This window comes from Hyaena hyaena, unplaced genomic scaffold, assembly GCF_003009895.1.
Source record: "Hyaena hyaena isolate Hyena2069 unplaced genomic scaffold, ASM300989v1 scaffold_1980, whole genome shotgun sequence".
NCBI classification, from domain to species: Eukaryota; Metazoa; Chordata; class Mammalia; order Carnivora; family Hyaenidae; genus Hyaena; species Hyaena hyaena.
The window spans coordinates 7,585-28,620 of record NW_024082616.1 but is presented as its reverse complement, the minus strand read 5'-3'; the positions used below and the strand labels follow the sequence as shown (position 1 = coordinate 28,620).

The 21,036-nt window shown below is 46.5% G+C and overlaps 1 pseudogene; it reads left to right on the top strand.

Annotated features, from left to right (window-relative positions):
• Window positions 1-20,161: 20,161 nt before the first annotated feature.
• LOC120227073 lies at window positions 20,162-20,613 on the top strand (annotated as a pseudogene).
• Window positions 20,614-21,036: the final 423 nt, after the last annotated feature.

The following is a 21,036-nucleotide window of genomic DNA, read 5'->3' as shown; positions in this document are numbered from 1 at the left end:
GGCTCTCTACCATCCTGCATGGAGGGGACATTGTGGTCTAAAGTGAGGCTCCAGGCCAGCCTGGCAGCCCACGTTTACAAGAATACTCTGGGGATGAGGTTTAGTCAGCAACAGCCTACTTCTGACCTTCTTTTGCCGAATTGTGGACAACAGAGGAAGGTGGACAGTAGACATGTGGAAAGTGTTTGTGGTTGTCCCAGGGACTTTTGGGGTGGGAAGGGAGCCATTATTGGCATCAGAGTGGGCAGCATCCAGGGATGCTAAGTATCCAACAATGTGGAATGGTCCCACACGGAAAGGATTTCCCACTTCAAATTCTCACAGGGATAGTAATGAGAGCAGTGGGCTGCACTTAGCAGCTTTGCTTCAATCTCCTTTCAGCTCAGTGATAGAATTCCAAGGGCCTCTGGGTCCTGCCTCCTCCTCACGAGATCATCCACATGGCATCTCCATTCTGTTCCTTCTGCTTTGCCAGGTACCCCATTAAAGAGGGACATTGATGTTCCATGTTGGGGACTTGTTCACCCAGATCTTCCCTGGCTGAATGAGAGCAGAGTCTCTGTCCCTCAGACCAGAAGAGGACATGAGACATAGACCTCAGGGTTTTTGCAAAGGGTTTTGCACCAGGAGCAGGTGAGGACCTGACCTGGTTCCTTCCCATTACTGTGCCCTGGATCCTTCCCTAAACCAGGGAAGTTCTTGCCCACCTCAGATTCTGCCTTCCTGACCCAGACCCCTCACCTATTCCTCATCCCATCCACAGAAGTGGAGCCCATTGTAGTTTGTCCCCAGGTGTGCATGCACCTTCTCACCTGGAATGGGCTCTGAGAAGTACTCAAGAGGGTGGACAGCAGCACCCCAGCTCTTCAGATGTGGCCTTGCTGGCTTCTGGGCACAGGTGATCCAATTCCTCCCCAGGTCCTAGAGGGCCTCTGAATGGAACTGTGGGCATCCTCCAGCAAAGCTAGTTGGTAGAGGGAGGGGGGATAGGTGCAGAGGGTCCCCACAGTGGAAGGAGCAACAAGGGATGGAGTTCACAAGCCCTGAGTGCCTCAAAGTCCATGTCAGACTTTGGTGACCTTGTCCTCCTGGGGCCTCATGTGATCTCTGCACGCTAAGTCTAAGTTGGAGTCTGGCCACCACAAACAATTTCCAGGCCCAGCTCTCCTGAGCACCAGTGGCCTCTGAGCCTGCCAGTGAAAGGTTAGCATCCAAGACCCCAGCCCCTGCTACATGCAGGCCCTTGCCATCCCAGGGCACAGAAAGGCAGGACACAAAACACCTTATTCAAATAATATAATATGGCAAGTTCTTAAGTAGCACAGATGTGCCAGGAACTACCAGAAGTGTCTTACATGTATTGACACACTCAGCCCTTTCAGAAGTTCTGCAAAGTAAGTACTGCCACTCTCTCCATCAGAAAGGGAAGGACGCTGACACAGAGAGGTTAAGTCACTCACACAGCTAGTGAGCAGTAGAGTCTGGTTTTAAATTGACACAAATTGGCTGTAGATGATGTTTAATCATTGCAAAGCAACATCATTCAGATGTGGTGTAATCCCTAGGCTCTTATGATGTCCTGTGGGGATGAGATCAGGCTTTAGAGAGGGGGTGACATCTAGTGTAATGTCGGAGGTGCCTGCAGACAAAGGGAAGGAAGGGTGCTCTGAGAGGGAGCTGCATGAAAAAACACAGGCCAGGAAGTGCCAAGCATGTTGAGGGGAATGAGCGGTCATCTGTGAGGTTTCCATATTGTTCAGGTATAAAAATCTCTTTCTGACATCAAAAATGTTGCAGTCCTTTTGCTTCCAAAATCTATAGATTTCATTCAGTTTGTTCAGTGACACTTAAATGTGTGTGTTTTGTCACACAGCATTTACCAACAATAGTCCGGAGCAGGATGCTGACTCAATTAACAGATGATGCCAAAGCAAACTAGGAAGGCCCATGGCCCCATGAGCCTGGTGCCCCAGGAGGCTCTGAAAGCCATGGTGTTGAGCACATGGGGAGCTGGAGAGGCATGGGGGCACCAGGCCTTGGGCTGGGTTTTCTCCTGATAGCAGCTGGAGCCAGTGGGGGGTCTTGAGGGTGCAGAGACAAGACCTCTGGAGCAGTGAGGATAATGTCAGAAAGGACAATAGGGATGTGAGGTGGGGGGTGTTCCCTGGGGAGGCTGCTCTAATCATTCAAAGGAAGGAGAGGCTAGGCAAGGGCAGGGGCAGTGGGGACAGAAAACAGAGGGTATGTGACAGTGTCAGCTAACACCTGCAGCACTCACACCTGCTAGCCACTGAACGAAGGGCTCTGCTAACCCTCATTGAGCCTTACAACCACTGGGATTACCCCATTTTCTAGGTAAGCCAACTGAGACATAGGAAGGCTAAGAAAACTGCCTAAGTACACACAGCAGGTGGCTGTCTGTCTGGGATGTGAAGCCAGGTGCCAGGGCTCCACTGCCTGTACTAGCACCTGGTGGCCTTCTCCTTCCACTAATGGTGATGGTGAGATGGGCAGGGTGTGGGGCTGTTGGGCCCTGGGGACTGGTTCAAATCACCAGGGAGGAGCAAGGAAGATGGAGAAGTGGGAGAAGGTAGAAGGGACAGTGCCAGGAGTGGGCTGCTTCCAGGAGTGCTGAGTCTGGGAGACAGCCTTACTTCTCACCTGGTCTCATAAACCTCTGTCCCTCCTCCACAGAAATAAAACTAGAAAGGAGCAGAAACTGACTTTCCAACAAACGATTTAAGATTTTGTACTGATACAATATAGGGACCACTGTGCCGAGATATATGAAGAAGCCGATTGAAGGCAAGGTGGTGGCACATGTAATAACTGCAAGAAGTCCCCAAGGGACACACAGCCCACCCTCACCTCAGGAAGATTGCATAGCCTCCTGCCCCCAGGCTTGTCATCTTGAGATTAGGACTTAGCTTCTGGTCCTGGCAGACATCCATTCCGGGGAAGGGAATGGCAAGGCAGAAGAGAAGGTGCCAAGAAGTCAGCTTCCACCATGTCCTGCCACAGAGGCCAGGGACCCATCTGGGGAGAGCTCAAAGGTGGTGCAGACCGTCTCCTGGCTTCTAGTGGAGAACATGAGCAGATGGGAGTGCATGAAGCTGCTTGCTGCCTTAGACATGACCCAGCTCGAAGCCTCCTGGGAAGGTCCTCGGGGATGCCATGTTCGGTTTGCAGAGCTGCATAGATAAGAGTCTCAGTGCCCTATCTCTTTTTGCACCATCACTGGTGCCCCCTTCCCTGTCATCTTGTCTTCACTTATTCTTTGTACACTGAGGACAGGCAAGGCCCCTGCACAGTCCCTGCTCCTAAGGATCATCTCTGTCTACTGTAAGAGCAAGTCAGTGCATGCCCGTAAAAGAGTCCTATGAGTGGCTGGCTCAGGAAGGAGCACTCCGCAGGGCCTGTCTGATCCTTGCTCCACCCTCCTTGCACGGAGTACACTGGGGTCAGAGCCCTGCCATCTCTGCAGCCAGCCCTTAGGAGGCAGTCAGTAGCATTGGGCACAGAAACATGGGCCTATCACTGTTCATGAGGCCTGAAGACATAAGTTCAGGGAAGCCCTGTCTCTTCATCCCTGTTCAGCTGTTTTCCAGCCCTTATGTTCTCAGAAGCCCTTGTCCATGTGTATGCTTCACCTGTTTAGTTCCATCTTTTTTACCCTAACGTTAGCTGCAGGAGGACAGATTTTGTCGTTCTTACCTGCAGTTATTTTCCCAAAGCCTATCAGAGTTTTCCAATAATAAAGGTTTGTCAACTGACAGAGTAATGGGAAGCAGGATGGCCAGGGGTCCAGGGGATGCCATTCCTGACTGCCAGTGTTAACAGAGAGTAACTTCAGAAAAACCAACCCCCAGAGTCCATATTGGTTTGGTGTCAGTCCATACCCCACCCGGACCTGTGCCTGTCTCTTGTCCTCTCAGGGTCTGAGCAGCATGTGCAGCTCCCCTGAGGCTCCATTTGACCACCCTCATGGTGGCAGCCTAACTCTGTTCTTCAGTCAGACGAGGCCTGAGGAAGGCAGCGTCCTGACCAGAGAAGGCGGGTGAGCTGGGAGGAGTGTGGCTGCTGTCAGTCTGGTGGGGTTACCTACCTCCTGCAAAGGGTTTGCCTCTGAGCTTCTCTGAATAGGTCCTCACATGCAAAGTACTATAGTTAATAATGATGGATTGTATACTTGAAATACAATTGTATACTTCCACCTGGACAGGGAAGGGGATCCAGGCTCAGGAGGCATGGAAGGCATAACCCTGGGCAACTCTTCTCTAATTAACAAAACGGCTGCCTGTGGCCATCGGATGGCTCCTCCTGACCATCACATTCTACCAGAGCAGATTTCATACTGAGAAGGTCAGCCCACCAGCCAGAACCTGCACCCCAGCACGTGATAAGTGCAGACTGCCAGCCACACGAGCTGACATTTGCACTCCTCAGTGGGCCACAAAGGCCTGCACTTGTCTCCAAGCTCTTCTTAGGAAGTGAGCTACCGAGACCTGTCCTAATAATGAAAATTTGTTCTGCTTCAGCCCACAGAATTTAGACACCTTCCCTGCCCTGGCTTCTTGTCTCAGGTGTTTGGCCCACCGTGACCTTTCTTCTCTGGCTAACCCATCAGCAACCAGGAACCGATTCTTGGTCTCTGTGGTACCAGTTTCTCAACCCCCGCTGGCTCCTGGCCCTGCCCAGGGCTCCATTGCAGCCCTGCCATTCAAAAGACCTGTGCCTTGCTTTTGAGAGAGCCTGAGTGGCTCCCCAGCCCAGGCCAGCAGAGAGGCAATTAGACGAGTGTGTTAGTTGTGTGGTTTGCATCCTTCTTCTCCTCCAAGAGGAAACAAATATTTTGAAGAGATGAATTCATAGGGAAGGCACATTACTCAGCAGGTCTGCTTCTCAGCTCTCCCTGAGGGGAAGGCATGGAGCAGGGCAAAGGCCAGCATCATCGTGTTAATAATGGATGCCGTGCTGCCTAAAGGCCCACTGTCGTTTGTGCATGTGCTTCGCAGAAGTCCAATTAGGGATGAATTATAGTAATCAATAGAGCAGCAGGATTTAGATCCAAACAAAGAAAACATGGCCCCATTCCACTAAGGGGGATTTATGAGAGAGAGGCATGCTGGCATAATTGGAGGATGCACTTGCAGGCTGCAGGCTCTCTCTGGTCTGGGATGTCTTTGAGGGAAAATCCAACTGGCCCTGCGTAAACCCAAGTGCTTGGGACTTCCCTCTAGGGAGGTCTGAGGAAGGCAGCGTCCTGACCAGAGAAGGCGGGTGAGCTGGGAGGAGTGTGGCTGCTGTCAGTCTGGTGGGGTTACCTACCTCCTGCAAAGGGTTTGCCTCTGAGCTTCTCTGAATAGGTCCTCACATGCAAAGCACTATAGTTAATAATGATGGATTGTATACTTGAAATTTGCTGACAGTCAACCCAAGTGTTCTAACCATACACACATGAAAATTGTGACTATGTTAATGTGTTAATTAGCTTGATAGTGGTCACCATTCAACAATGTATACATTAAATGTTCTATGTGTATACATAATAAACATGCATTAAACAATGTATCAGAACATCCAATTGTACATCTTAAATATATACAATTTTTATTTGTTAATCACACCTCAATAAAGCTAAAAAAAAAACCCCTATTTGCTCCATAGAACTATCTATAGAGATGTGTGTAAGTGCCCTGAACCTGCCCCCTTGCATGGCACATGGGGCCACTGGGATGTGCTTCTCCTCCTTTCCCCACACTAACACCTCATACACGCCACCTCCATGCTCTGGTGCTGCTCCTCCTTCTCGGATGTCCTTCTCTCCCATGCTGCCCTCCTACATTATCCCAGCCAAGCATGGACAGGCTCCTCCAGGATCCCTGTTTTCACACATAGCACTCCCAAATCCTCCCTTTGAAATAGATCCCTTTTCTTGTGCTTGACCCTGGTCTTTGCTGATAGAGCCCATGCCACCACAGATGGACAGCCCAGCCCAGCTGATGGCCAGAGGGAAGGAGAAGGCTTTCTGAGGCTCCAGTTCCATGCTGTGGGCCTAGCTTTGAGAGCAAAGTGTTGATGGACCCCACTTCCAGCTGACCCTGAGTGACCAGCCACACCCCTCTACCACACAGCCAATCCTGGGCCTAGCCAGCTCACACAGAAGCCACCTATGACTGCATGTCTCAAAGTAGTCACCCCTCCCTCTCTCCACCACTGGAAACCACATATCACCTTTCGCAGGGACTGAGAGTATCTCAGCTCTGTTAATGTGTGTGTGGTCCAATTCATGATATGTCGGAAGTGCCAGGGAAGACAAAACAGAGAAAAATAGCATTAGGGAGAATAGAGGGCAAAACAGGAGGAGACTGATAATTGGCTGTTTTTTATTTATTTTTAATTTTTTATGTTTATTTATTTTGTAAGGAGAGAAAGAGAGAGAGAGAGAGGGAGGGAGAGAGAATCCCAAGCAGGCCCCATGCTATCAGCACAGAACCTGATGCAGGGCTCAAACCCACAAACCATGAGATCATGAAAGCCGAAATCACAAGCCAGATGCTGAACTGACTGAGCCATCCAGGTGCCCCGACTATTGGCTATTTAATAGGTAAAAGTAGCAAATATTGTGAAATGAACATGACACAGCAGGAATCTTGGTCCAAATGGCACAAAAGTGGTTTCACTGAAGGCTGTGGTTTTATGTTCCTCCCTAGGGACAAAGAAAAGCCACCAGTTAGATTCTGCCCAGCACAATGGAACACCGACCTTGGTTGGAAAAACAGGATGGAACAGCTGGAGTTCCCAGAATGGAAGAGGAACTTGGGGCCATGGTCTGCATGCTTACCAGGTACCAGGAAGTTTCCTAAGTATGTTATCTCACTCACTTCTCAGAGCTGCCTCATAAAAAAGGGACTCATGGAACTGACCTACTTCACAGATGAGAAAGTGGAGGCCCAGAGCCATGCAGACACTCTCTAGGTCCCTTCTCAGTATACTCCCAGTGGCAGTAACACCTGAGCCATCAGTCTCAAAGAATACCTGCACAGGGGCCCTGCCTTCTGACCTCAGCTTCTGCTGCTTTGCCTTGAAGGCTGGGCATATGAACATCACTTTAAGGAGTCAAGTCACAAAACTCCCTTCAGCTCAAATCAGCAAGTATTTAGGGAGCACCTACTATGAGCCTTGAAACCAGTTAGTAATTGGCCGCTGCCTCCAGTCTGTCATTCCTGGGGACTTGCAGGAGCCTGATTGTCCTGTAAACAATGCCAGACTCTGTGCTTAGACCTATTGGGATATCTGTTGCTTTTCTGTCAGCATGAAACCAATTCCTTTTACATCAGAGATAGAATGCCAACTGACCCTGGCTCTGACCACAGAGTTAGCATTATCCATCCCAAGAGGACCCTCATTCCATTAGCATAATCACCCCCAGAAGAGCACATGGCTTCATTCTCAAAAGCAGAAACTACTTACTGCCTGATAGCAGAATTTCCAGAAATAATTGATGTCTCCTTCTACCTGGAGCCAACTCAGCACTCAAAGTGTCACACAATACACATTCAGGGTAGGCCTTTACCCCTAATGGCCTGGGAAACAGCCAAACTCCAAGAGAGAGCCTTACCCCTCCCCTAAAGCTGATGTCTCTAAGCCAGAGGGAACATTGTCTGCATCTCACTCCCACCTAACCCCCAAGGGTAAGACCCAGACAGCTTAGTTTGGCTTACTGGCCCCACATGCTGGTATCCTAACTATCTCTCCATGTTAATCCCCATTGCAGTGTTCTCCATGGCTTGCTGGTAAAGTGTTCGCACTAACTTATTGGATGGATGGATGGACGGATGGAAGGAAGGAAGGAAGGAAGGAAGGAAGGAAGGAAGGAAGGAAGGAAGGAGAAATAGACTGAAATTGTGGTCCAGACTTTACATACATACACAGTCTAGTTTAAAATAACTACTATTTGCACGTATAGGAGGATTAGGAGGAACTTGACGGAGGAACAAGGGGGAGAAGAAGGGGGGAAATGGTGGGGGAAAGGGAGAGAAGCAAACCATGAGAGACTCTTGAATGATGACAAAAACTGAGGACTGATGGATGTGGGGGGGAGGGGGGATGGGCATGGAGGAGGGCACTTGTGGGGATGAGCACTGAGTGTTATGTGGAAACTAATTTGACAATAAACTATTAGAAAAAAAAATAAAAATAAATAAAAAATAAAAATAAATAAAATAAAATGATGGCAAAAAATAAAATAACATAAAATAACAGTTAAGCATCCAACTCTGGATTTCAGCTCAGGTTATGACCTCCTGGGTTTGTCAGATGGAGCCCAAAGCTGGGATCTGTGCTGACAGTGCAGAGCCTGGTTGGGGTTCTCTCTCTCTTTTTATGCTTCAGGTGGGGTTCTCTCTCTTTTTAGTCTTCTCCCCTGCTCACACCCTCTCTCTATCAAAATAAATAAACATTTAAAAAACTACTACTGATAATAACTTAAAGTCTTTAAGTTCCTTCCTCCAAAATCATTTAAAAGGAATTTTAACCCATAACACACACACACACACACACACACACACACACACACACAATCATACACTGACATGACCCATCTCTTCCCACATGTCCCTCAGCCCCTGATACAACCTCTAAAGAAAACCCCTCCCTCCCTTGCTCCAGCACTCTCCTACTCACCCCTGCTATATGCTCCCCTGGTCTTCCCTGTAAGCCCCACCACTGTGAACCTAACTTCTCCATCAAGGCCCAGGTCCTGTTGAGAAGCAGGGAAGAGAGAGGTCCTGTTAAGAGAGCAGAGAAGCTAAAGGGCTCAAGCGGTGAGCTGTCCATCTGTATGGGAAGAGGATGGGTTCTAAAACAAGCACAATGTATACCAGGTCTATAACTCAGCAGTTAAGAGCTCAGACTTGTGCAATCCAGATCCATTCATCACCATGCAGCCTCCAACAAGAAGACAGCAAAACCTGCTCCTTGAGGCTGTTAGATAATCATAGACAGAAATGTTTAGAACAATACCTGATGTAGAGTAAATGCTGACTTTCATCATTTAAGATTGCTAATTGTTATCTCATAGATAGGTAGTTCAAAGTCCTAGATTGAGTGGGAAGAAAAACTAGAGATAGTTTAGTTAAACCTCTCTTCCTAAGCCAACTTTAACCTCTAAATCATATCCCTACCAGGTAGGCACCAAATTCTCACACTTTCAGGAATAGGGAACTCACCAGTGACTCTTGCAGAAAGAGAAAAGAGCCAGAGGGTAACTAACATAGTCTGGGGGTACATACCCCAGATGAGATGAGGAGTAATTGTGCTTTTGCTTCCCTAAAGTGGTTATATTAATCACAACTCTGTGCTGGAAAAACTACCACAAATTGACTGAACAGGCTTAAGCTAAAAATGACATATGTTATTCCTCTTTTTTTTTTTAATGTTTTATTTATTTCTAGGAGAGAGAGAGAGAGAGAGCGTGAGCAGGGGAGGATCAGAGAGAGAGGGAGACACAGAATCCGAAACAGATTCCAGGCTCTGAACTGGCAGTCAGCACAGAGCCCGACGCGGGGCTCGAACCCATGAACCACGAGACCATGACCTAAGCGAAAGTCGGACACTTAACCGACTAAGCCACCCAGGCGCCCCAAACATATGTTATTCCTCTTAATAAAAACATCCAGGAGCAAGACTTTCAGGCAAGGCTGGATCCAGGGGCTCAATAAGGTCATCATGACTCAATCTTATTTTTTACCATTTCTTGATTCTATTTTCCTATGTGTTGACCCATTTACAAACATAATTTCCTCTTGTAATGACTGCCAACAACTCTGAGTTTATATCCTATAAGTTTATAGTCCTAACAAAGGCAAGTCTCCTTGCCCAGTAGTCCTGCACATGTACCAGGATTACCTCTGGTTAGACTGCTTTGAGTCACATGCTACCTCTGAAGCAATCACTATGGCTAGAAGTATTCAATGTATTGAATGGCCAGGTCTGCATTCCACACCCATCCAAGAGTCCTGAAGGATCGGCAGCTTTTCTCACTCACAAAGTGAGAGAAAAAATGGAGTCTTATTTCCAAATCAGGGTGGGGGGCATGGATACTGAGCAGGCAAATGCCTTGAGGATCCACTTAGAAAGGGGTTTTGAAAATAAACATTGTTTGAACTGCATGGGAACTCCCCCCCTTCTCCTTCCCAGGAACTCCATCCTACAACACTCTCTTAACATGAAGATGACCCATGGGAGAGCAACATTGACAACTGTGCCGTCCTCATAGACTGCCAGGGGGTCAGCAGCAAGGGAAGTCAGGATTGGGGGAAAAGGCCTGTGAAACGCCCCTCTTTGGCACTGTGGTGAGATTCCTCCTCTGTTCCCACCCCAAGATGGGATGGGATGGATAACAAGATGACTGTATTCCTAGGTTCTAGGTCATTTACTGTCCACCCTACCCACCAGTCTCACCCGCACTGTCCTGGGCCCTTTGTTGTCTGGTCAAGAGCCTATAGTCTTTTTGGCTGGGCTGATGTTTTATTACAGGTGGTGGGCTCCATGTGGCCTGACCTCATGGGCAATGCTGGGTAAGTAGTGACTTGAGAGATTGAATGTACAAAGAGATAATAGCCACACCAAACATAAAAATAGAACTCTGACTCATAATCTGCAGCAACTAGCCCAGGAAAACAATCCATGGTCCATAGTAACCAGTCCAGGAAGCCAACCTACTGTTTACAAGTTAGACTTGGAAGAAGTCATTCCACTATCTCTAGCAACTGGTCCAGGAAACCAAACAATAATCTCTGTAACCATGGGCCTAAACTGACCAGAAGTGGTTTGTAACTGACAGACCCTCTAATTTGTCTTTGCTTCCAACTTAATACCAACCAGAGATAGCCAAATAAGCACCCCTAAGTAATCACATAGGATTCCCTGCCTCTGGTTAGCCTGCTTACAGCTTCCACATGCCAACAGAACACACCTTCCCTTTTCCTACCATAAAACATTCCATTCCTGTACCTGTCTTTGAGCTCCTGCCAAAACATAAGTGACAATAGCTGACTCCCTTGCTATAGTTTATAGTTCTGAATAAATAGCCTTTGCCTATTGTCATTTGGGTGGTCTTTGCTTATTGCCAGACAGCTGTTCAGTCATTGCCCTGCTCCAGACCTAAGTGAGCCCTAGAAAAATACCCATTCTCCTTTACCTCCCAGGTGATTCTTGCCTAACTCAGCAGCTAAAGCTGAAGACCCCACTGGTGCCAGGTCTTGTGGATAAGAGAGCTGGAACTGGGTGTGCTGTCTTCTCTGAACACACCACAACACATACTACTGAGTGCTCCCTCACCTTGAATCCATGCCAGCATCTGCCTGGCAAGTACCAGGAGGGAGTACAGAATATAGGAGAAGGAGGAGGATGGTGTGTGTGTGTGTGGGGGGGGGTCACATTAGCCCAGTATAGAATTTGAGTTTAAAAGCCCATCAGTGACACAGGGCTGGCATCTGACATGGGCTTTGAAGGATGAATTCAAAAGATAGCAAAGGAGGGTTTGGGGCAAATGGAATCCAAGAAGAAAAGCATGGGGGCAGGAGAATGCTGAAGAAAACATGGTCATTTGTGGCTCAGAGCCATTTCTGCTTCCCTTGAGGGCCTCAAATGCCTGTAGTTCAAAAGTACTTTTCAATAAACACAGACAAAAGCACTTTTCAATAAACACAGATTAAAAAGGCTTAAATCTCTGTTTCCCTGTTCTCCATATGCATAAAACGATAAACACCCCTGGGACGGCTGGGATTTATATAGGCAGATTTTTTGCAAGTTGTCTTATGTATCTGGACTATGGCTCATAAATCAAATTTGGTTCTTTTTGCTGGAGAGTAAATTATTTATCCAAAGCAGAGCATCAGGCGATAGAAGGAAAGGCACAGGAAAGTTTCTGTTTCTCAGATGTCATTTATATTTCTCAAGATGAGACAATATTGGGGGTGGAAGTTTCTGCTTTGCCAATTTTAGCATTCCTTCTTCATTTCATGTGCTCTCTGCTGGTAGCCAAGGGCTTCTGAAATTGGCTTTCTGAGTCCCATGTTTGGGTCCAGCACTCTGCTCAGTTGGAGATGACCTGAATGTGGGAGCAAACATGTCCAACTGGAAGTTAGAGACCAGCAGGCTACCCTAAGCTAACTCTTGTCTTGCTCTCCACATGACTTTAGGTACCCTACCTAACCCTGCTGGACCTCTGTTTCCTCACAGCTGGAATGGGGTAGTAATGTTCTTCACATAGTGTCTTGCGGGATTGAATGTGATTGCATCTGCCATACTGCTAGAAGGAATAATAAGTGGGATCAGTCCCCATGTGCTAAGAGTCAGCCCAATGTGAGTTGGTCTTCCTGACAGCCAGAACCCTGTGTGTGTTTGGGTCTGTGAGGAGGTGGGACATAGCTAACTTTCTGTCATGGCTCTCAAGGACACACTGACTTTATTTATTTTCTCATTCTGTGGCTCTGATCTGCAGGAAAGAGGAGTGGTGCTCACATGTCTGGGGCCACAATGCTATGTTGGGCTAAATCCCATAAGCCCCTCCATTTATTATCCCCATGTACTTCAGGAAGCACAGAAATGAGCCTCCATCAAGTAGACTCTAAGGAATTGTGAACTGGTTATATTTTCTTAAAAATCCAGCAAAGAATTGTAAGATTTTCAATCCCAAATGGAACCATCTGCTCTCCATATTTACTATCAAATGCTTACTGGGACCTACTTATGACTATGTCTGTAAGCACAGTTGTTCAAGGACCTGTGGCCTTCAGGTCACCAGAATTATTTTTCTCCACAGTTGGATTTGAGGAGAAAGTACCAGCTGACAGAAAACAAGACTGGTGATGCAGGCCTGGAACATCACTCCTGGTGTCTGCTCCCTCCCCACAGACACCTCCCAGACACCTGCCCCTTCTGCATCTGCTGCCTGTGTGTGAGAACCACGCTCACACTGTAGCCCTCAGGTGCTGCTAGTGTCCAAAATCCAAGGAAGGTTAAATTGTATTTATTAAACTAGATTTCTTGAGGCAGAAAAGCAGACCCGTCTCTTCCAGAAAGAATGCCATTAACTATTGAAATGAAAATGAAAATAGTTATTTGTCTGAGCCCAAGTTGATTCCAAAACTAATGTAAAATAATCCATTTCCTGAGCATTTTAGCTTACTGAGGTTTTACGGTATCCTTCTGACCATCATGCAAGAAGTATTTTCAGAGTGCCTCTGTGTCTGTCATGACTGTGGGCTCAGCTGTGTAATCCTGGGACCTACCCTCAAGCCTCAGAGGCACCACGGCCCCAGGTGGACAGGGGTACAGCCTGTGGATAAGCATTCCCAAAGTTCTGTATGTAGAAGAGGAGAGCATTGAAGGCACAGCTGAGTCTCATGGTCAGAAATGAGAGAATGATGTTCTTACCCTGAGACAAGGAAGTAGCAGATGCAAATGTCAGCCCCAAAAGAGCAAGGAGGAAATGCAGGGCTGAAGTATGTTGTCCATAAGTATCTGTTGGAGTTGTAACCCCTTGTGGCTCAGAATGTAATCTTATCTGGAGACGGAAGTAATCAAGGAAAAATGAGGTCATCAGTGTAGGCCCTAATCCAATAGAACTGGTCTCCTTATAAAAAGGGGAAATTTGGAAGGAGACACATCCAGAGAAAGACAACACAAAGACATAGGGAGAAGATGCCATGTAATTGGAGTTATGTATCTACAAGCCAAGGAACACCAAAGAGTGGCAGCAAATACCAGACACTAAAAGAGGAAAGAAAGGATTTTTCCTCAAGGACTGTCAGAGAGCATGACCCTGCCAACACCTTGATTTCAGACTTTCCAGTCTCCAGAACTTGAGAAAATAAACTTCTGCTGTTTTAAGTCACCCAGTGTCTAAAACTTTGTCACAGCAGCCCTAGGAGAGTAGTACAAGGAACATAGTAATTTGGGTTCCTCCAGAAGTCGACTATGGGGCAAGGATGCAGCACAAGTAGATTTGGAGGGTGGGAGTCTGGGAACACTGGTGGAGGAGAAGGGAAGTGAGGCAGGGGTAGGAAGTGTGTTATCAATCCAGGGACCTCTGAGGGCACTGGAAGCTGGATGCCTCTGGGCAATGTTGAAAACCATGCAGAACATCCAGCCTTAAGGCAAGGGAGCTGGGTATTTATATACCAACTTCAGTGAGTTCAGGGCCACTACCATGGTAGAGGAGTGGAGTAGGGAGGTATTAATTTTCTGAGACTCTGTGTGGCAGGGAAGCCCAGGACTGGCAGTGTGTGCTGAGGAGATAAGGATCAGGGGACATGCAGAGGGCACCAGAGACCAAAATGTTTGTACTTAGCCACATATCCATTAGGGATGTAATGAAGTTTCCTAAGCACAGGAGTGACCAGAACTTGGCTTTGAGAAATGAACATGGTAGGGAACACTAGAGAAGGAAAAATAAAAAAGAGATAACTTAGGGATAGCAGTGCTAGGAGGGGAACAAGACCCAACTGACATGGAGATAGTAGGAATGCCAGTTCACACCCCCTAAACTATGTGGTCATGACTCAGGAAGCCTTGAGAAAGCCAGGACTCAGGCATCGGAGAAGGATGGCCCCCTGGCATTTGGGATGAGCAGGTTTGGGAAAAGAACTGTTCTCCATGCCCCTGACTCCCCCACCCAAGTCTAAATTTCAGACCAAATGAGAAACATAAGCCACTGGGAGTTGAGCAGATGGCTTTTCCAAAGCTTCCCCAGTTCTCATTCCATCCAAAGCAAACATAGATTAGAAGCCACAGGGTTTGCAAATGCCACTGTGCTATTTGGAACTAGGATTTCATTTTCCAGTTTGTAGCCTGTACTTCCAACGTTGCTTCAGAAGAGAGGGTTATCAACACTGACTTAAATAAATGAAGAAACTGAATAATGCATCCCAATCTAAATATGGCTCTAATTTCCTTGACGACAATAATAATCATATAAAAATCATTGACATAAATTGCTTAACACATAGAAGACCCCCAACAGGAAGCACAAGGAAGAAGAACATGACCTTCATTAATTCCACATAAATCACAGAGACATTGCTTTTCCTTGCTGCTGACCAGAGGTGCCCTTCAGGCTGGGCTGCTCAGGGAACCGGCTGCTCTCTCCTCTTCCATGAAGGGAAGGTAATATCCTTCTCTCTCCACAGGTCTGAGAACAACCAGCCTAAGTTTAGGGCTGAATCTGTCAGTTCCAGTGTTACCACTAAGCTTGGTGCTTGTGGAGAGGTGGGTAGTGCATCCTTAGAAGCATTTCTGGGAGACTCAGATGTGTATTTAGCTGGCTGAGGTAGAAAAAAAGATTAATGTTGCACAGGCCCAACTATGATATGCCTACAGCTGATACTGGGTGGGAGGCAGTCACCAGAACCTGGGGGAACTTGGGAGCAGCTCCCAAGCCGAGTCACAGTCTGTTCTTAGCACTGCGGTGTGAAAGGAGACACTGGTGTCTGTGCCTCTTTCCCCAGGAAGGCCTGGGCACATGCCAGAGGCTGAAGACAGATTAACATTCTCGCATGCATTTATTAATACCTTCCTACATTCCCTCAACAAAAATTTACTGAGAAGGCACAGATGAAGGAAGCCTCATGGGGCCTGGGGGCATAGGTAGGCCCCAAAGCACACTACCAGGAGATAGAGTAAGTGCTGAGACTGAAACAATACAGTGTCACAGCCAAAAGGGTGGACTCTACTCCCAAAACACAAGATCGGAATTCAGCCCTCACCACCTGCAGGCTGCCCGTATTGGGCAAATTATTTAATTTCCCCAGGGCTCAGTTTTCTTATCTATAAAATGGGGATGATAAAAGCACCCACTCTAGGGTGTGGTGGAGGACTGAAGGAGATGGATATGTAAAGGTAAGCTGTCTGGAAAAATCCCTAATGAAGGTTAGGTGAGTCTAATAAAGGTTATAGTCATCATCACTGAGAGGAGAACATAGTGTCACTGGAGAGTTCTGCAGCTAAATAATGTGAGTGAAACACACAGCCAACAAAATTGATGAGGGAAGCTTTGAACTCAGATAGCTAAAGCCAGAGGCTACAACCTCGACTCCTGCACCTTGCTGACTTCCAGAAAGAACAGGCAGGAATTCTAGAGGGCAGGGAACCTGAGGCTCACTGGCTCCTGAGCATCAAACATACACCCTCATTTAATCTTGTCACCAAGGCTGTGATGAGTCATATTATCCCCGTTGCAGGTGAGGATGCAGGTCATGTGTGTTAGGTAGCTTAGTAGGATCTCCTCTGGACTCCCAAGAACACCCTAAGCCTACAGTTGTAAGCCATGTTGCCATCTGGTAGTGCTTACAGCACCTTCTCAGAACAGCTCTAACGATCCTGGCCACAAATGGTGTTGAGTTGTATTGTTTTGTTTTTAGTGCCTACCTGAAGAAATCAAGTTCATCTGGAGTGCCTTGCCCTCAAAGAAGCTAGAGGGCCAATGGCACCTTCTCAGTGAGATGGTAAAGGCCCACCTGTTCTTAGTAATAGCCATTCTCTTGTATGGAAATCAAGTTGACATTGAAGGTCATTTAGTCCATTGCAAATGGACTAAAACACTTTGTTCTTTAAATAAATCCTATGGTAAAGTCTTTGATGAAGTGAGGACTCACCTGTGAAGCAAATGGCCCTCTTTTCATTTACTATCCTGTGTCTTCAGACAGGAAAGAGAGTGTGTATGTAAGTGTATGGTAACAGTGCCTAACTTAGAGCTTACAAAGTCCCAGGACTTCTCTAATAATGTTACAACCTTATCTCCTTTAGTTAGGACAGCACCACCATGAGCTAAGTTCTAATATTATTCCCAGTTTACAATTAATATATCAATCAAGAGGACCAGAGCAGCAATACTCAAAGGGTGTCAAGGATCAGCAACATCAAGGAACAGCACCTGGAATCATGTTAGAAATGCATATCCTCGGGCCCCCCCATCCAAGCATATCTACTCTGGGCAAGGCCAGCAATCTATGTTCTAACAAGCCCCTAGGTGATTCTGATATATGTTCAAGTGTGAAATCCAGCAGCCTAGGGAAAATGAAGGACCCCCAATCACAATGTCTTATAACAGGTGTTGGCAAACTATGGCCAAGCATCAAAGCCAGACCACTCTCTGCTTTGTAAACAAAGTCTCATTGCAACATAGCCATGCCCACTTTTTTAAATGTTGTCTATGACCAGTGTCCTAATACAGCAGCCAAGCTGAGTAGTTGTGACAGAGACCACATGGTTCACAAACCCTAAAATATTTCCTTCCTGGCCCTTTACAGAAACATTGCTGACCCCAGATTAGAGCAACTACAGTTTGTCTTGCTCCCACTGCGGATTGGTTGAGGCAGCAATGGCTCTTGCAGCCCTCCTTCTCTGGCGTGGTTATAGCGGCATGCCCTATCTGGGGCTTCACCAATTGTGTTGGCACAGGGAGAAGAGACATGGCTTCTGGTCTGAAATAACAGGAGTCATCCACTCGCAATTCACTGGCCCAAAGCCTAAGATCCCTGGAGAGAGAATAATCCCCATCTTCCCCTTCCAACCCCCACCCCCACCCCAGAAGGGGCAGCAAATATTCATGAACAATAAGCTAATCCTCTCATATAGGCCTTTCCCCTAGTCATGGATGTGAAGATTGCTTTCCTCCCATGTGGGGAACACACACCCTTTACCCAAGGGAGATGGCCCACCCCCTCAAGGCATGACTGGGAGACCACTTCTTGGGGCTCTTTGGGCAGAAGCAGCCTGTCTTACCCCACATGCCCCACATGCAGCCGGGGAACAGGGACAGACCCACTGCACACTCCAGCTGCCCCACTGGGTGCACACTGATCCTGCCCCTCAAGAGGGCCCCTGGGGCCTTGTTTTCTGCAGCCCTTTGTTTCAGGTCCTTTCTGTTCTGCTGTTCTTGGCCATCTCTAAAGAAGGAAATGGAGAATATGCTCTACTTGAGCCATTTAGTTTTTTCAGCCTGCTTCCTGGCCAGAGGAGGCTTAAAGGTTAAGTCGCTAACAGCCTTGGCCTCTATTTGTCCAGTTGGTGATTCTTTTGGTGGCAGAACTCTCTGGAAGATGTGTTTATTTCTTATCTATCTGATTCCAGACAGATCCAGGTAGCATTAGTCACACCCTCAAGTCTATTTTCCTGACTTACATGTGGTAGCCTGATCCCAAGAGGTTTTTATGGGAGAGTTGTACCCTAGCCTTTTGTCCTTAAACCGTATGGGGACACTGAAGCTCAGAGAGGCAAAGTTTTCTCTGGCCTCCTCCTGGATTTGAACTCAGCTCTCTAGGTTTTTATAAGCTGTTGACACCACCTATATTTACTACCTAAAATCTCCAGGCTTGTTCTTTTGTTTTACATTAAACAATTCCAACATCTTACTAAGCCATTTTCACAGGCTCAAAGAAGCTGACTGAGATGCTCCCTTTTAATCCAAACCTTTTTTTTTCACAGCAATTCCCTTTCACTTTCCTCTGAAGCCTCAGAAATCTCTTCAAACTTTAATGACATTAATGTCACCTGGGGATAAAGGTGTATTTTTTAAAATACAAGGTCCCAAACCCCACTCTCTCAGGATCTGATTTTGTGGGAGTGGAGTAGAGCTGGGAACCTGCCTTTCAAGGAGGAAGCCCCTCCTCCTCTCAACACCCCTCTTGCCCCCAGGGGATTCTGATGCAGATGGCTTGCCAAGCTCCCAGAAACATTGCCCTATTAGTTCTCTAATTTCCACCTGGTAGGGGATGAAAAACGTTCTGTGATAAAGTAGCAACTTCTTCTGAAGGTGCTTGAGAGTATGTGAGAAGCACTTCATTAATTTTCACCCCAGTCCTTGAAGGTGGCATCATGATGGTTATAATTATCCCTCGATTACTTGGAGAGCTGAAGTGTTCTTAGAGAACAAACTTAGACACAGAAGACAAGTGACTGCCAAACTCACACAGCAGGCCAGTGAGGGGGTGAGGTTCTAAAGGAGCAGACCAAGGAGAGAGCAGTAGGGCTCCACAGGGCCAGACCTCAGCCACTATGTGTAAGAGACACTGGAAAGGTCACACAGTGCTGCACTGAATTTTATAAAATATTGGGTTAGTTGCTAATATTTTTGAGTTAGGTAGTTGCATATAGAGGTTCAAAATTGGAAGGATGCTTGGGTGGCTCGGATGATTAAGTGTTTGATTCTTGATTTCAGCTCAGGTCATGATCTCGCAGTTCCTGAGATCAAGCCCCATATTGGTCTCTGTGCTGACAGTGCAGAGCCTACTTGGGATTCTCTCTCTCAATCTCTCAGCCCCTTCCCATGCCCAACCCCCCATCTCAAAAAAAAAAAAAAAGTTTAAAATTGGCATCTCAGGAAGATCCAACAGCTCTGGGAATTCACAGAACTAACTGCAACCATTCACTCTGCAGGGCATGCAGCCTCCTGCTGCCAAACGGCCATTATACTCATCAACTTTATCTGTGCAGGTCCTATAGGCAGTTGGATGGCTGCCCCGGTCAAGTTGGTCACAGTTCCTATCACAGGTAAGCCTTTGGGAAGAGGGCTAGCAATCCACCTTCTCATTCAGTTTTCACAGACCTGACTTGCAGAGTCTGAGGAAATGGGAGGCATAAGAAGGCAGATGCCTCTGAGGAACAGGGAAAGTGCTAGTCACCTTCAAGGGGCCTGGCTTTGTGCAACCTCATCACATCTGCAGTCAAGGAGCCAATGGTTCCAACGTTCTGTCACAACCTTGGACTTTCCTAAAGCCTGCTCCAACAACATCAGCCATCCTGAGGCCAAGGAAACACAGAAAAATGCATGGAAGCAAAATGAGTCTGCCTGGAGGAAAGTCTTGCTTATGTTTTTCTGGTGGCAAGAACAAAGAACTTAATAAGAGAAAATTAACAGCTTTAGAATGAGTTTATCACTAACAAAGTTACCACAGGCTTTTTGGTGTTATTTGAAAATTAAGTTAACATTAATTTAACATTAAAACAAGGGATTTAATGGAGGCTGAGGAATAAATTAGGCCTTTGAATGAGATATCTAAAATCCATTTTAATATGCAAAACAATGTAAAATAATTCCATTTAAGCAATTAGTTAAAAATCATTTTGCTTTTTCTGTCCCTTTCTGGTGTTTAAGATGTCAAAGAAGGGACGTGGTGTATGGTCCAGTGTGAAATTGCGAATTTCCCTGAGTCTTCCGACAGGAGGCAATATCAGCTAGGGTGATAACACAGGAGCCAAAAATCTGTGTGTCATCTCTTTGAAAGGGGATTAAGGGGTGACTAAATAGGCTTCCTGTTGCTGGTGTGGGGGACATTGTGATGGCCACAGTAAACAAAGGCAAACCAGAGTTCAGAAAGAAGGCACATCCAGCCGTGGTAATTCGACAATGAGAGTCATACTGGAGAAAAGATGGCATGTTTCTCTATTTTGAGAATATCACAGGGATTATTAAACAACAAAGGTGAAATGAAAGGTTCTGCCATCACAGGACCAACTGCAGAGTAGTGTGCAGACTTGTGGGCCAGGATTGCATCTAATGCTGACAGCATTGCACGATTCTTTGATATATTTGTTTTAAAAAATTAAAACTTATTTGCTTCCCCCCAAAATAATAAAAATAAAAATAAAAAACATTTTCTCATAATCATACACAAAAAAGTTATGAAGGAAGATATAGGGACCACTATAGCAAGCACTCTCAATATAAGGAAACTAAAGAAGTAGTGGTCTTCAATTAAAATACACTAATAGGATGTATAGATTAACTATCAGATTACTGAGCAATCTGATCTGTGACAGCAATACCCCAGACAGTCTCTAGGAGTTATAAGAAACCAAAGCCATACCCTACAAACCAGCCTAAGGCACAGCCACCTCCCCCTTGTTGGCTGTAATTAACTGTTCTTATACATTCATATAATTTCTTAAGAAACCAGCCAGAATCCCAGAATCTCTACTATCCTGTCACAAACTTCCTACTCAGAACAGATTTTTATCATTGATAGTATT